The sequence below is a fragment of the Temnothorax nylanderi genome, unplaced genomic scaffold (assembly GCF_030848795.1).
Source record: "Temnothorax nylanderi isolate EJ_2023f unplaced genomic scaffold, tnyl_v1.0 TNYL_tig0047_pilon, whole genome shotgun sequence".
NCBI classification, from domain to species: domain Eukaryota; kingdom Metazoa; phylum Arthropoda; class Insecta; order Hymenoptera; family Formicidae; genus Temnothorax; species Temnothorax nylanderi.
Window position 1 is genome coordinate 996,707 of NW_027249109.1, and position 15,017 is coordinate 1,011,723.

General features: G+C 38.0%; 1 protein-coding gene and 1 long non-coding RNA gene across 9 annotated transcripts in view; one reads left to right on the forward strand and one right to left on the reverse strand.

Moving 5' to 3' along the window:
* Syt7 (Synaptotagmin 7) overlaps window positions 1-15,017 on the reverse strand; it is a 167,328-nt gene that overhangs the window by 46,056 nt on the left and 106,255 nt on the right. For 2 of the 8 annotated variants that reach the window (XM_071705772.1, XM_071705769.1), the window contains exon 1: window positions 5,809-6,109. The exons of the other annotated variants lie outside the window; for them this stretch is intronic. The gene's annotated coding sequence lies outside the window, so the exon portion shown is untranslated. Of the gene's footprint in view, window positions 1-5,808; window positions 6,110-15,017 lie in introns of those variants that run through there. 8 annotated transcript variants of the gene reach the window in all.
* LOC139772247 (uncharacterized) overlaps window positions 1-15,017 on the forward strand; it is a 102,534-nt gene that overhangs the window by 35,816 nt on the left and 51,701 nt on the right. The window lies entirely within an intron of this gene.

Below are 15,017 nucleotides of genomic sequence, written 5' to 3' on the forward strand. Positions count from 1 at the left end.
ATACTTGCCGACGACGCGCCCGATTATTCCGCACGGTCGTCGTTCCGTTTCGTTAACTGCGCGCGAAGTACTCGTTAACTGCGTGTGTTCGCCTTATCTTACGGTACCAAAATTATTTCGCGGCGAGGCACGACGATAACGCGAGGCGTTGCGACGTTGCGTAAACATTTTTGCGATTCAAATACATTTTTAGCGATTCGACGCATCGAAATACTGAATACATATCGGCCATCGATTCGGCTTTGCGCTGTAGAGAAACGAACAATACGATCGTTGTTGACGATATAATTAGTAAAATTCCGCTTGGATTACAGCTCTATTAACTTATTTGTACTAATTGTACCAATTTGACCTTTATTTCAATAGAAACGCCCGCGCGCGGAGTTTACATGGGAAGGATCATAGAGAATTGCATAACTCCGCAATTATTTCAATACACACAACTCATTCATGCTAACACGGGTGTTTATTAAATTTCCGCAGTTTGTCACCACTAACAGACGAGAGAAAATGTTATTTACCTCTTCTTATACTAAGCGCGAAAGATAAATGTGCCTGCTGTTTCGCGTGCACAAACATCCGTTAAAATTTACGGTATCTTATTATGTGACGGTGCCCGATTTTTAAATCGACCGTGCGACCGCGAGAAGTTTAACCGGCATCGGTTACTTGAACATACAATAACTTTCAAGCTCGCCCACTAGCTCCAATAAAAGAGTTCCAGATGAAAAACAATGAAAGAATAACAAAACATGAGTTACAAGCGCCGAGTTTCGAAATGTCAGCCTGCGTTAATATAATGGTGGACATACGCGTGGTTTCGATCCGTGATGTATCACGTTCGTTCGCACGCCGGCGATGCGCGCCGTGATTCATTTACTATTCTTCGTACCTGCTGAAATCGCAGTAATGATTTTCCAGCTGGGGTAACCCGCGATTGCGCATTTTTATATACACCCAGCGAAAGAGGAATGGATGCGAGACGTTCGTTTCAGCTTCGAGGATTCCACCGTGCATCCGCTTTGTACATACACACACACACACACTACACACATGCAATGCACACATATATATATTATATGCATAAATATGCATAAAACGTGACGATACTTCGAAAGATAAAGATAGTTTATATAACAATCGGAAAGTTACTAAAACTGAATAGCTATTGTATATTGTATAATGATTGAACAGAACAAAATGATAATTTATTTATAGTTCTTAAACAAAAAATTGATTTTTTATGTCCAACTTTTTCCAAGTATTGACATCGAATTTAATACACACACAAGTACATCTTTGAATTAATTATAATCATTCAAGGTTATAGTCGTACCTCTAATTCTAAAATAATTAGACAAAATTCAAATATATGGCGATGTAACGGTGATTCTAAAAACTAAACATAATAACCCGCCTATTTACTAGCCCGAGTTTGAAAAAGAAACCTTTTTTTTATTGAGGAGCTATTAAGAAAAATAAGTTATTAACGATAACTTTATAAAATTTTTCACATCTTGTATCTGTGAAATAATATCAACTTTTCTTCATAAAATATTCTCAAAAAATTCACTCCTACATAAAATATTGGACAGTACCTACATAAGAAACACCATATATATATTTTTTACACTATATGCTAATAAAAATGATAAGTTTTTTCTATAGTGTTATTTCATTCATTGCAAAATAATAATATAGGGTAAACTCGGGTAAGATGGCCATACAGGAAAGATGGCCAACCCATGTTCATTCGATGTTTCTTCATGGCGAGCTACATTGAAAGAACATAGGTTGGGCATCTTTCCTGTATGGCCATCTTACCCGAGTTTACCCTAGTATATTTATTAGTTTCAGCAACTTCTCGATTGCCATCCCGTATATTTCCTTCAAAAGCATCGCAGATGAAAATGCCACGAAATTCGTGAGAAAATTCAGTCAAAAGTTAAGTCATGAATATACGTTCTAAATTCCGTATCCCTTTCAGTAGCTTTTCAATTGCAAGAATTTCCAATTTGGCAAATCACAAGCGGTTCACAAGCGAGAAAGTGCAACTATATGTGTAAAATAAATCGACATAGCTGTGGTTAAGCAATCGTATGTTTGTGGAAGTCACCGTTATACATCAAAGTCACTAGGAGACGACAATTTTTAATCACAACTTATTATTGATGTAGCTTTGTCAATAATACAAATGTCAATAATACAAAACTTCTGCTTAAAGTGAGAAAAGGTGATAATAAAAGAAAATAATTGAAAGGAGAAGAAGAAGGATGAACTAGAGAACCAGCATCTGCAGGAGCTTTTTAAATGCTTATGCAAATCCGCATCGCGGATTTGACTGCGCACTTTCTTGTCGAGTGCTCTTTGCGAAGGATCTACTATAAGCAGCGATAAACGCCTGATGCGTTTCTATCCGATTAGGAGATGAAATACCGCGTTATACTTTTGATTAAGGAGAACCTTGATCGTCTCGAGTACTAAATTTTTCAAACAAACGCGCTTGGAATCTCTATTACTACATAGTATTACAAGGTCCGTTTTATATATACTCGGTCAGCAAATTTACGACAATAATTATTATCCAATTTTATATCTCACGCACTCGGATCTCTCATGGATGGTTGAAGCAATAGCCATAAATTTTACGCAGGAAAGGGAAAAAAACTTGCTCGCGCAAACCTATAAGTCGCTATAGAATAAAATTCTTTTCAAGCCCACATCACACGATTAATCTCGTTAATAATTTCTATCTTCTATTCTTCCAATTTTGAATTACAACGCACATATTCGAACGGCCTTTGACAAATTTTGCGATATTATTCGTAATAAAGGTTTTTAAAAAAGAGACATCTCGTATCGCGAACAGCGCGGAGCGATGCTATTGTCTCTGTAATGAAATTTCAGCAAGAAAAGCACGGAGGGAGAACTGCACGTTTTACCACGTGGCGGGTGTTTTTTCGACGTAATTATCAGTTGCTAAAAAATTCAACATCGTTATCGAGAAAGTGTCCTTACTCGCGCCCAATACCGTGCAACGTATATTAGCGACAGTAATTGTCGTTACCAATATCATTAGACGTCAACGGGAAAAGTTTAATGTTTTAAAAGTTCCTCTAAAGCGAAACAACGAACGGAGCGCGATTTGCGCGAGCGCGCGTGTTGCGCTTCGCAGCTTTATTCGAATGAGAAAATGGAATTTCAAACGAGGCACTCCAAACTACTCCGGCCTTTCAGTACTTCAGCGAAGCAAAGTAAGACTTACTGCTTTCGTAAGATAAGATAAAGCACGGGGATACTCCGTTATACAACACGAAGTAAGCATCGCCAGTTTTCTCTACGATACGCGACTTAATCCCTTAGATGTAGGCGCTTCTCATACATAAATTAACGTATAAGGATCTTTCTGCTTTCTCCATTCGGTTGTGGAAAACGACAAATTCCTAACTTGTGTAATGTTGCAGAAAGTAAATCGCTCGGTATAGCCTTCACTAATGAGCTACTCAAGAAAGAATTATTATAAAGAAATTTTTTAAAAGTTAAGTATTGATTGAATCTATATAAAATAGTGCTCCACTCTCGGAAAACGTTACGTAATCGACTTGATTTAACGAAAGGACCCGTCGGAAGTGTAAGCTTCTATCTCTTTTTCCAAGTGATTTCGTATATCAACATTTATGTAACGCTTAATGATGTTTATGAACTGGATTAAATTAAGCATAGTCTGTACATTTATTCGTTGCAGCTTTCTCTCAGTACATCCAACCGGGTTAATTATCTCGGTCTACAGCGTAGGCGTCGAACTCTGGCGTTGCCCTCCGCGATTACTACTTTCGAGTAGGAAAGTTCACGCCAATTGAATGACCGATCTGCAATGGATGCAGGCGATTGATTAATTATGCACGCGACTATGCGAAAGGGACGTAAAAGAGACCTTACTTCTTTACACGAAGCTGCGAAAGTTAGCCGTAACTCGTTAATGATCTAAAACTTTAATCATCCCGTTACCGCAAATGTTGCACAAAAAAGTAATACTGATGAATAGCACGCAGAACTGTTTTGCGAAGTTCGTTATATGCGACCGACTTGTCATAAATGCGTGTTTGTTACATTTACGCCAATTATTGGCTTTATGTGAATCATTATTTAAAATTTAATAATAAAACAAATATTTCAATATGTTACGGTAAAAATTATTGCGACAACTTTGTATAGTTTAGCATACTTATACTCTTTTTTGAATATCTAAATATTATTACATCTTCATACCTTCTTTTATTTTAATTGCATTCTTGCGATAATATCTAATGTAATTCATATCTCGATTGATAATTTTCGTATTGTAAAATGTACTTCAATTTTAAAAACTTTTAAATTACATTCATTCTTAAAAAAAAAAAAGATTTTATAAGCATATTTGAAAATTAATCTACCGTCTCTCAATGTGTTGAGCCGTACAATTTGTTACTTGCCGCAAAGTAACTTTTAGCAAATTATATTAAATAAATTGTAGATATTACGGCAAGATCCAGAGATGTTTTAATCAGAATAACATTGGCGGCGGCCTCAATTAATCATTCAATTAATCATAAAATGTCGGCCCTCCTCACAAGAGTCGTCGCCGCTCCGCGTCTTAGGGTAATAACGCAACAATTAAGGGGCGAATATACGCGCCCCGTTTCGCCGCCAGATTTCCCACCGCTTGCTTATCGGACCGCCGCTCTCGTTAGTTCCACCTGCCGCGGACTTACGTCGAGGCTCTCATTAGCTAGTCGAATGAAGGTGCGTTAACGCTCGCGGAAATCGAGGGGGTGCCCGAGGGACCCCGAGCGTGTGGCTCGGCAAGGGCGCGTTTTACGTCGGCCGCCATTTACGTGGCGTGTGGCAGGAAGACATCTAGGCGTGTAGAGGTGGCTGACGGTGGGAAAATCCTTCGCGCGATGACGAGGACGACGACGACGACGGGCTCGCGTGCCCAGCGTCGGCGTAGTGAGACTCTCTCACCGGCGAAACACCCCTGACCCACCTGTTACTATCGGCAGTCTATCTGACCACGCGAGAAAGAAAGAGAGAGAGAGAGAGAGAAAAGGGGTAAAAAAAGCAACGGGAAATCGCGCCGCGCCTCTCGTTCCACGTACTCTCTCGTGCGTGACCTTTGTGACCACAGCGGAAAATACTTGCGACGTCGACCTGAGAGAAAATAACACGTTGTTTGTAATAACAAGCACCTTCTCTCTCTCTTTTTCTCTTCCTGTCTCCCTTTCTCGCCGTATCACCGATCATACCTGCCACCCCGAATTTGCATACGTTTCTCCTCCCACCTCGTAATTCGCGGGCCATAAAGATGTCCGCGCCAGCTCGGGCACGAGACGCGACGCGAGGCGACGCGAGCGAACCCCCATTTTCTACCTTCGCGTCGTACTCCAGTTAAGAGCACCCCCGTCAAGAACACTTCCGTCTGACGTTTTGCCTCACGAAAAATACATATCTCCACGATTTCGATATATTTTCATTAATATCGGGAAACAAAATACGTTTCCTTCGATCGTCAGATGACAAGTTTTGAACATCCGACGAACATCGTTCGTTCTTATCTATTTCAGAATGATTATCATTGTGTGTTTAATTTCGATGCGAGAGTATTAACAAGCATGTCGGCCGATCGCCCTACGAGTCGTACGCGCGCCGATCGCCGAAAATCGGCCCTTCGGCGATTAATTCGTCGAGAGCGACGCGTCGCAGATAGGATCACAGAGCCCCCTCCCGCGGGAGAGAGCGAGGTGGGTCCGCGAGGGACCCCCGTTGTACCTTATCACCGATTGCGTTCCTCATGGGCATGGTGTTTTCACAGCGTCGCATCGCGGCGTCGCACCGATTACCGTCGGGCTGACCGTTGGCACGGCCCGCGAGCGTCGTACTTGCGCGCGATTGCTCCACGATCCGGCGTAACGGCCGTAACGGAGGCAGGGCCCGGCGCGGCGGCGCGGCGGGACACGCCACGCATATCACAGTAGAACGTGCCCGGCTCGTGTTAGACGAGCGCGCGTCCTGTTGCGCCTGGCGAGCGTACGACGGCGGCGGCGCGCGAGTGAGGTCGCTTCGGCCTGACCGTAACGGAGTCGCATCACTGACTGAGGCTTTCCTCCTCGTGCGCCGGGACCCTCTTCCACCCCCTAAGCTGGGGTTGCAACGCGTCGATCCTCGGGGCTGGAGCTTTCGATACGTTGGCGCCACCTCGCTGCTCGCGAAAGAAATCTCGACCATAGTCAAGGGGAGCCGCGATGATTGAGACGAGAGGACGACCCCGAGGGTCTACAAAGGATGGAAGGTTAATGCTTAAACGTGAGCGTGATCTCACGAATCGTAAAACTTTTATTTTAGAGAATGACCTTCCGTGGTCCCTCAAATAAAACACAACCCTGAAGTTGTCGTAACGTCTGACGCTTTTTTTAGACAAAGAATTCTTATGTGCTCTGTCTCAAAATACTTCAGTTTCTGAGCGAATTGGTTCCGAAGATAATAATTATTATAGAAATCGAGAAATTTTCAAATTTTGAATGAGAAAGATGTTCAAATACTACCAAAAGTTCCAAATATAGAATAATGGAGAATATTATTATATAGTCATGTTTGTAAATAAAATTATTATACTTAAGCAATTAGTTATCTTCATCTAAAATATTGAAATATTTCCAAAATACCTAGTGTATTATTTATAATTATAATATTTTTTAATAGAAATTGCTATACTTAAATTATCTTTAGTTAAAGATAAAAAAATATTGAAATAGTTCAACAGTAAAATATTATTTATAATTATAATCCTTTTTAATAGAAACTATTGTATTTAAGTTATCTTTAGCTAAAAATGAAAACATGTTGGAGTATTTTCAGAGAAGAATATTATTTAGAATTATAATTTTTAAAAAATAAAAGCCAATATGTATTCAAACAAAGTTGCCTTTATCTAAATATAAAATATTGAAGTATTTCTAAAGTAGAATATTATTTGTAATTATAATCTTCAATTAAAACTATTATACTTGAGCAAAGTTATTTTCAAGTAAAGACATAGATAAAATCAGATTTACATAGCTGTACACGTGTATTCTTCAAGCTAGCAGATAAAATCAGATTTACATAAGCTGTACACGTGTATTCTTCAAGTTATCTCATTGCATATATGTATATACATAATAATAAACAGTAATATGTAACAATAATGTAACAATAATGCATGAGTATCGTTATAATTCTAAAATATGCATCCTAAGCATCTTAAATTACATCGTATTCCCCGTCAAGTCCGTTTATATTCAGAAAAGCAATACCTATTATTATGAAAATATCATAAAAGCTTCAAGGCATGGAATATTCTGGAGATAAGGTGGAACGACCGAAAATTTGATCGACATCCCGAAGAATCATCCTTATGCCTGCGCGATTCACCAATGCAGTGTATTGCAATCCAACGTGGCTTATATGCCAAAGGCACTATATGAAATTCACTTAAAACGTTCCATAATTCACGTCAGATTTGAGCACAGAATCCTATTTATAATTTTATTGCCATGTATTTTGATATATGTACATATTTTAATATATTTTAATATTGAATGTGCGTTGAATTTTTGATTTTGCAGATGTTTTTCGTGTTACGCAGTATGTAAAAATATAAACAGGATTCTATTCTGTATTCAGAATATATAGATTGTCCAAAATCGGCTTAACGCACATTAGATAATTTATATAAAAAATATTTTCAAGTAAGTATTAACTTACAATTATAACAAACAATACGAAAAACATAATACAAGCTAATTGGAAAAATAGCTGTTCTTGTGTGTTTTCAAAACAAACATCAAATTTTCCAGATATACGATATTCATTCGAAGCCATGTAATTTTTATATATCGACAGCTATATACTATATAACTAACACCCGAACATCTGTATTAAAATACGTACTTTCATGTATTTTCTTTTTTCACTTTTGTAACTGTTATCACGCTCCGTATTTTCATAAAATTCATACGCAAACAACTCGCGTCAGGTCAATGCAATCTTTCTCCGTAAAGTCCAAAAATTAAAACGGTTATTATATTGTACGAACGTCCACCAAACATCCTGTGGAACCAGTCCACAGAATCGCGTACTCGAAAAAAAGCGAGCTTTTTAGGTAAAACGTAGAAAATACGAAACGCAGAAAATACAAAATGTACGATCTTGATAAAATGTAGTGCGCGGATTAGAAGGGTTTTCATGACATAACGCGATATGACATGTCATCGTTCTCCCCCCCCCCCCCCCCCGTTTGCCTGTCGGATCACCTGTCTCTTTGCAACGGATCAAGATCAGAGACAAGGAGTTACTTGGAAGCCGTCCTCATTTGTCAAACTGAAATTTTGAGATAGCGAGGTATCAGAAGCCGCAAGCGGCGCATCATTATGTGGCGTGGAGAAGAGAGAGGAAAATGTCGATCGCGAAAATGTCGATTGTTGAACTTTGAGGAAAAAAATTCACAGTTGAACTTTCTACGCTCGTAGGCGAACGGGATTTACTCTGTAAACCGTGTACATGTATTTTAAACAGATAAACGAAGATGAGAATAATTTATACATGGTAACATCAACGCTGTTTGCTTTAGGATTATTAATTACAGCATGACTGCGCTTTATGCGAAAAGATTATAATACAGTTCACATGCGGATCTCTCTTGGCCGAGAGGAATGTTTAAAGTCAAGATATAATGCATCTAGTGGTTGAAACGTTTCTAATTCTAAACGTGGCTGTCTGACTGACATTACACATATTCGTTGAGTGAATGAGAGTGAGTGAGTGAGTGAGTGAGCTCCCTTCCTTTCGGTAGATAAAATTGAGAAGCAGACGGCTACCCTTGTCGTTCCAAATGTACGACGAGAATACGCACCATTGTTCGCTTTTCACACGTCAAATAGCTGATTCGCTAATTCACAATGGAACACATTTCCGACACTGTATTTCAACTAATATATTAGATTTAAATGTGCACTATAAGACTTCTTTTATTTTCAAAGAGCACGTTCAGAAGATGTACACGGCATGCAAAATATTCTCTGGATGGCATTTCAATTGTATCATTTAACACATAATAATGATGAAAACTTCAAAATGATTTAAAATTAATTTCGATTTTTTTATTGGTTACTGTTGCCTGTTACGGTTATCATTTGGGAACGTCCAAAATCTAAAATTTAATGTAAAGCTTTTCATGACAATATTCTATATATAAATGTTATATGCTATGTAATTTTATATGCTGTATGCTATGTGAGAAACATTTTAAAAAATCAGAGTGCATAAAATATATAAAATATATATTAGAAAAAATATTATACACATAAAAAAACAGCGTACAAAATTATAAACTAAATTCTATCTTGAATTCCAACGTAAAAGTTGCAGGACGTCTAAAGGACTTTAGAAGTACAGAAAGTACAGTAATATTCGATCTAACAAGCTGCATACAAAATCTTGTACGTCTTGCGCCTTTTAATTCTGCGCTTTTCGAAAAATTCTTAAGCGTTCTTTACTTCTTGCAAATTAATGCTCGTGTCAAGTGGCATCCACTTACCTACGAGTCGCGAAAGTTATAACGACAGGCCATTAAAATGATCGAACTTGTACATAACTTGACAGGACACATGTTGTCATCACGCTGATGACGTCGCTGAGACGGCATTCCCGTCTCGCGGAAGAACGGTATCGCGAGCGGTATCGTTCATCCCGCCGCGCCTTTCAACATTTGGTTACATCCCGCACACGAATTCCCCGCTACTCAAGGTCGTCCATTATTCCGCGGACAATCGATGCGACGAAAGTCGCTGGGTATTGGACAGTCCCCTTTCGCCGCGAGAGCAGGGTATAGGAAGGTCTGGAGGCCGACCGTGAAATGAGAAAACGGCGGAACTCCAGTTTTAGTTTTTAATTTTGGATGCTGCGTAGATTTCTGCGGCTATTTCCACGAGATATTTGGGTCACGTTTAGCAGAGAGACATATTCGATCTCCACACGATATCTTCATATTTATCTTCGGACTTATGTACATTTATTTTAACGCCGCTGCTGAGCAACGACTTTTCGACGTAAATAAAACGTCAGCGTTCTGTAGATAAATATCTTGTGCTGTAATGCTAAATAAGCGAGTTTCAGCGCACTTATGACAGCTGTATTAAGCGCAGTATTTTTATAGTGATGAAGGAATGGGTCTAAAGTTCGCGAATCTGGTAAAAAAGACATAATGCGAATTATGGAATCTATTTTCACTTTGATACTTTTTATTCTGATATATTTTATATCAGAAAATTTATTTTCAGTTTGTCAGCATTAAAAAAAAATCTGGTAAATTATTTCTAAGCAACATTTAAAAGATGCGATATCCTTTGATGTTAAAGTAAGATTTAATTCAGTGATTATTTGAATGTTAAAGAATGTTAAAAAAAATTTTTATTTATAATTTATAAAACAACTATACAGCATGCTAAGAAACTGAGTTTTAGAATTAGTTACATATATTTCGTAACTATGTTTAATTAAAAATTTTTTAATTTATCTACATTAATTTCAGCTAATTAAGTAGCGCTTGCTCGCGTCAGAAAGCAATATATTGGTTCATTTGTAGTAATTTCAATTTATTAATTACACTTCCGGGCGCCAACAAACAAGTCTAATTATTTTACTTCTAGCGACATATTTATCTTGCAATCGATTCGCACGTACATGCATATATAATTTCTAATTTAATCATTCTATTATTATTATTATTGGTATTATTATTATTATCGTTATCATGTATTATCAATTATTATTACTCGTCATTCGTTACTTTTATTGCTATAAAATGACATTATACATAAAAAATGGTATAATGTATACTCCATATTCGTAAACGAGAAACTCGTTATTGACCTAAACATAAAAGATTCCGCGAAAAAGAGTTTCGCAATATTGTCCGTTGCTTCTCTGTCACGAATACTATTATTTGTTCGATCACTTGTTGCTCTAAAAACGCGTCGCGACATCGGTTCAAATTGATGTTATCACCTGCGTAACCTGCTCGTGTTCTCGATCATATCACAAGAGTTGCTGGAACGTTGCTTGAGGAACATTATCGGTTATGACGGACGATGGCAGCTCTATTTCAGTGGGGTTTACCGACTATATGCGGTGCGCAAGAACCATTCTAATTTACCGACAGACGAGCGCCCATGGTTGTACGCCATACTAAACTAAGCTCCACATTTTATAGTAACAATATAACAGTAATAGCAATAATAATGAATTTTACAGCAAATAATATATCAATTCTTCAGGGTTTATTTTTTGAACTATTCCAATTCTCGAATTGTCATTTTTTTTTTTTCAATTATACTCAACGCTGTTCTCTTAATTGGTCCTATGTCGACAGAGCGAGTCTTTCTCTCGCAGGTGTCGGTATTTAACATAATAATCAGTTTTTTCTTCGTATCCACTCTGTTGTTTCTCAGTATTCGTATATGAATTAAAAACAATAGTAGGGAGGTATTTCCAACGGACGTTGTCGTTAATTAGAGGATTATTTGTACCTGAGAGGCAACCTATGCGTGATAACAAACAATGCTGTCCGCTAATTCAAATTGCATTACTAATCATCCGGAGAATAACCAGCAGTATGATTTTTGAAACCGCGAGCATAACGAGCGCTCTTTGCTTAATTAAATCCCTGAGGATGCACAACGTTGCTCGTGTCCGTCCTTTGTACGTAAAGCGGGGAGCACGCACTTCTGCACAACGCATAATGCGTAAGCATAAGAAAATTGATTGGTCCATATACATGTGCATAAGGAAATAGACCAATCAATTTTCTTATGCTTATGCATTATGCGTTATGTCTGTGTTTCCCGCTTAAGGCAATATTTAAAACAATATTCCTATAATTATATTGCCTGCGGCGAATCCGTCCGAGATCAATCATTATCGAACAACAAGTTTTCACAGACAACATATACGCGATGTTCCATGACTGTACGCCACATTAACAAGCTTGTTAGCTGAGCTCGATGTCTCATTTTGTTTCTTCAACGGATTCTACGTCGAGATCCTTCCTTAGCGAAAACAGTGAATTTCAGTTTTGACACCTAAAACTTCCAAATGCGATTTCTTGAGAAACACTCGCCTAAATTAAATAAAAAATAGAATTATAAATAGAATTTAAAAACCTCTTTAAAAACGATGTTCAGGTATCAATTGACTCCTAATGCTATTGAAGACATTAACGGAGCCACCCTAATCAAGGGATTAAAGCAACGTGGTTGAATTTATCATAATTACACAATTTTCTCAACAACAAAGTTGATGTGTTTTGGTATATTTCGCACAAATCAGTCGGTTACAAAAGAAGAGGGTAAAAAGTTAAAGAGGGTAAAAAGTATCGTTGATTCTCACTGTATATATAATTACATAACAATATAAATATCCAATTATACATAATTTTCAGAAATTATCTCATTTCCGTTATCAGATTCTTTAAGTGTCGTTGGTCTCTCAAGATTTTCATATATATATATATATATAAATGCAAGTTTTATTACGCTGCGACGTGACTGACAATTGTTTTAGTGTTTCCGAAACTTTTCTTAAATAAAAGACATAAATTCAAGTTTACGCGAGGAAATCTCGAGTCCACGTTAAATGGGTCGAAAGATCTACTGACGAAGATGGACCAGTAGGTCTAGGACATCCCGTACATGTTCGTAGAAGCAATACAGTTTCGTCGAGAGCACCGAGTTACGATGACAAAAACGTTCGTTCAATGGAAACCTACATGCTCCAACCTTGTTCGCTGTAGAAGCGGACATAACTGGGTCCTACATATAGGAAGCTTTTGACTTATGTGCAACGGTCGAACCAATTCTTCGGAATGCCATAACTTGGTAACAAACCATGCGTAATTTCTTGGCGAAAGGGAGTGAAACTCGTGTCGGACAAACAGAAACGAAAAGAATAATGCGAAGAAAACGTACCTCCTACGCGAATCCATATACCGTCGAACTTCGGGAATCAAATCCGAATTTATGTCTTTTACTTGAGAAAAATTTCGAGCAAACTAAAATAATTATTAACAGTTACGCTACAGTGTACTGAAACCTACTGTATTTGTGTCACAAATATTTAAGTGCCAACGTCTACAAGTAAAATGTTAATATTTCACATTTTTAGTGCAATTAATGTTAAGAATGTCTACGATTCGGCAATTTGTGATTTCGATCTTTTGCGATAATGGAATTGTTTATTTGAGAAAAAAATATTTCAAAACTCTTGATAAAATCAATCAGTGGATATTCAGCATTCTGATGATTAAAATTCATAGCATTTCGAAATTGCGTACATACCGCTCTCAAAATAAACGGTTGAATAATAGTTTACAGCCGCGAACTGCAGCTCCAATTAATAATGAGAGTAACAGATACATATTATCAGCAATGGTGTAGTGACGTCCTCTGGCTATAAACCCGTAAAATATTATAGAGATATATTAAAATTGTATATACATTCGCATGCTGCAGCACGCATGATTTTAATATGTCCGCGCGTACCGAATCTTCGTGCATATAATTATGAAAAATTTTATTTTATGTGAAAAGTTTCATATAGAAAAGTAGGACATCAAATACAGTTATGAATATATAATTTCGTCATTACTTTGCAATTATCATTGTGTTTCATAATTCTAATCTCAATTTCCTCGTAATTTATCGGCCTAAAAATATAATTTTAACTTAGAATATAAATTTCCCTGCTATTCTCTGATAAGAGGATTAAGGTTTAAAATTATTGGTGGATCTTCTTTGAAATTGCATGGCAAAGTTTTGCTTTATAAAATTTATCGAACAACAGAGAATGGGCAGAAAGAGAGAGAAGGAGAGAACGAAAGGGAAACGAGGGCTACAACTGTTGGTTCCGTCTCGACAGAAGAATGTATTTTCCCTCTTGATATCGGCCCGGATCCTTTACCAAGAGCAGCCCTTCGTCCCGTTTCTGAGTGTTAATCATCGACCCTGCATCCGTAATGGAAGCATACTTAGCATACTAATGGAAATGGATCACGAATGAACGAAAACATCACATATTACGAGATCGAAAACGGAATAAATCCGATCGAAAACCATTCCGAAAAGTTTCACAATATGTACCCTGCTCGAAGCTATATAAGCTCGGTACATTCAACCGAAGCCATTAAAAATAGCTACTGTCCTCATAAAATTTGTAATAATAGCTGTAAAAATAGATACTTAAATAAATGTTGTTTGTTGAAAGAAACGACAGTGCTTCTCCATCCAATGTACGACTGTGTATGTCGCACATGTGTATAAAAGAAAGGAATTCAATATTTACACGTATAGTAATTGTAACGCGGTATTGATCGCGTCAGTTTTCTTTCCTACGTATAAACGGGGTTCTGAAAAAAGGTAAAACTCGCAAACATCTATCTTCATATACACGTGTGCCCCTTGTCATTCACAAGGCTTATCGCAAATCGCAACATCGTCGGTAAATCGCTACGTCGCGTCGCGCGTCGACGCCGTCGTATCAATCGAATGCGCTTCTCTCTTGCCCTCCTGTCGCGCTGCTAATCAGGACGGGGTACGAGAAAGGACGAGGACGTAAAAAAAAATAGGGAGAAACAATTTATTTCCATCGTCCTGTTTTTTCCCGCCAAGAGAAACGCTATATTTACTCGGGATCCCGAGCATCTGCGTGTTTCTAGACGCGACACGTGAACTTTATCACATGAGTCTCTTCAAGGTGGGTACCGCGATTTTACAGCCAGACCACGGCGGGAATGAGAAACGGTGGCAGACCAGTGTGCGGAGATTTATCTCGACTGCATTATCTTCTAAACACGATAAAAAAAAAGAAGGGAATAAGGGCGAAGGAACATTACGTAAAACTCTTTATCGGCGAATAATTTATCGCCTCTACAGCTGAGGCGATAATGC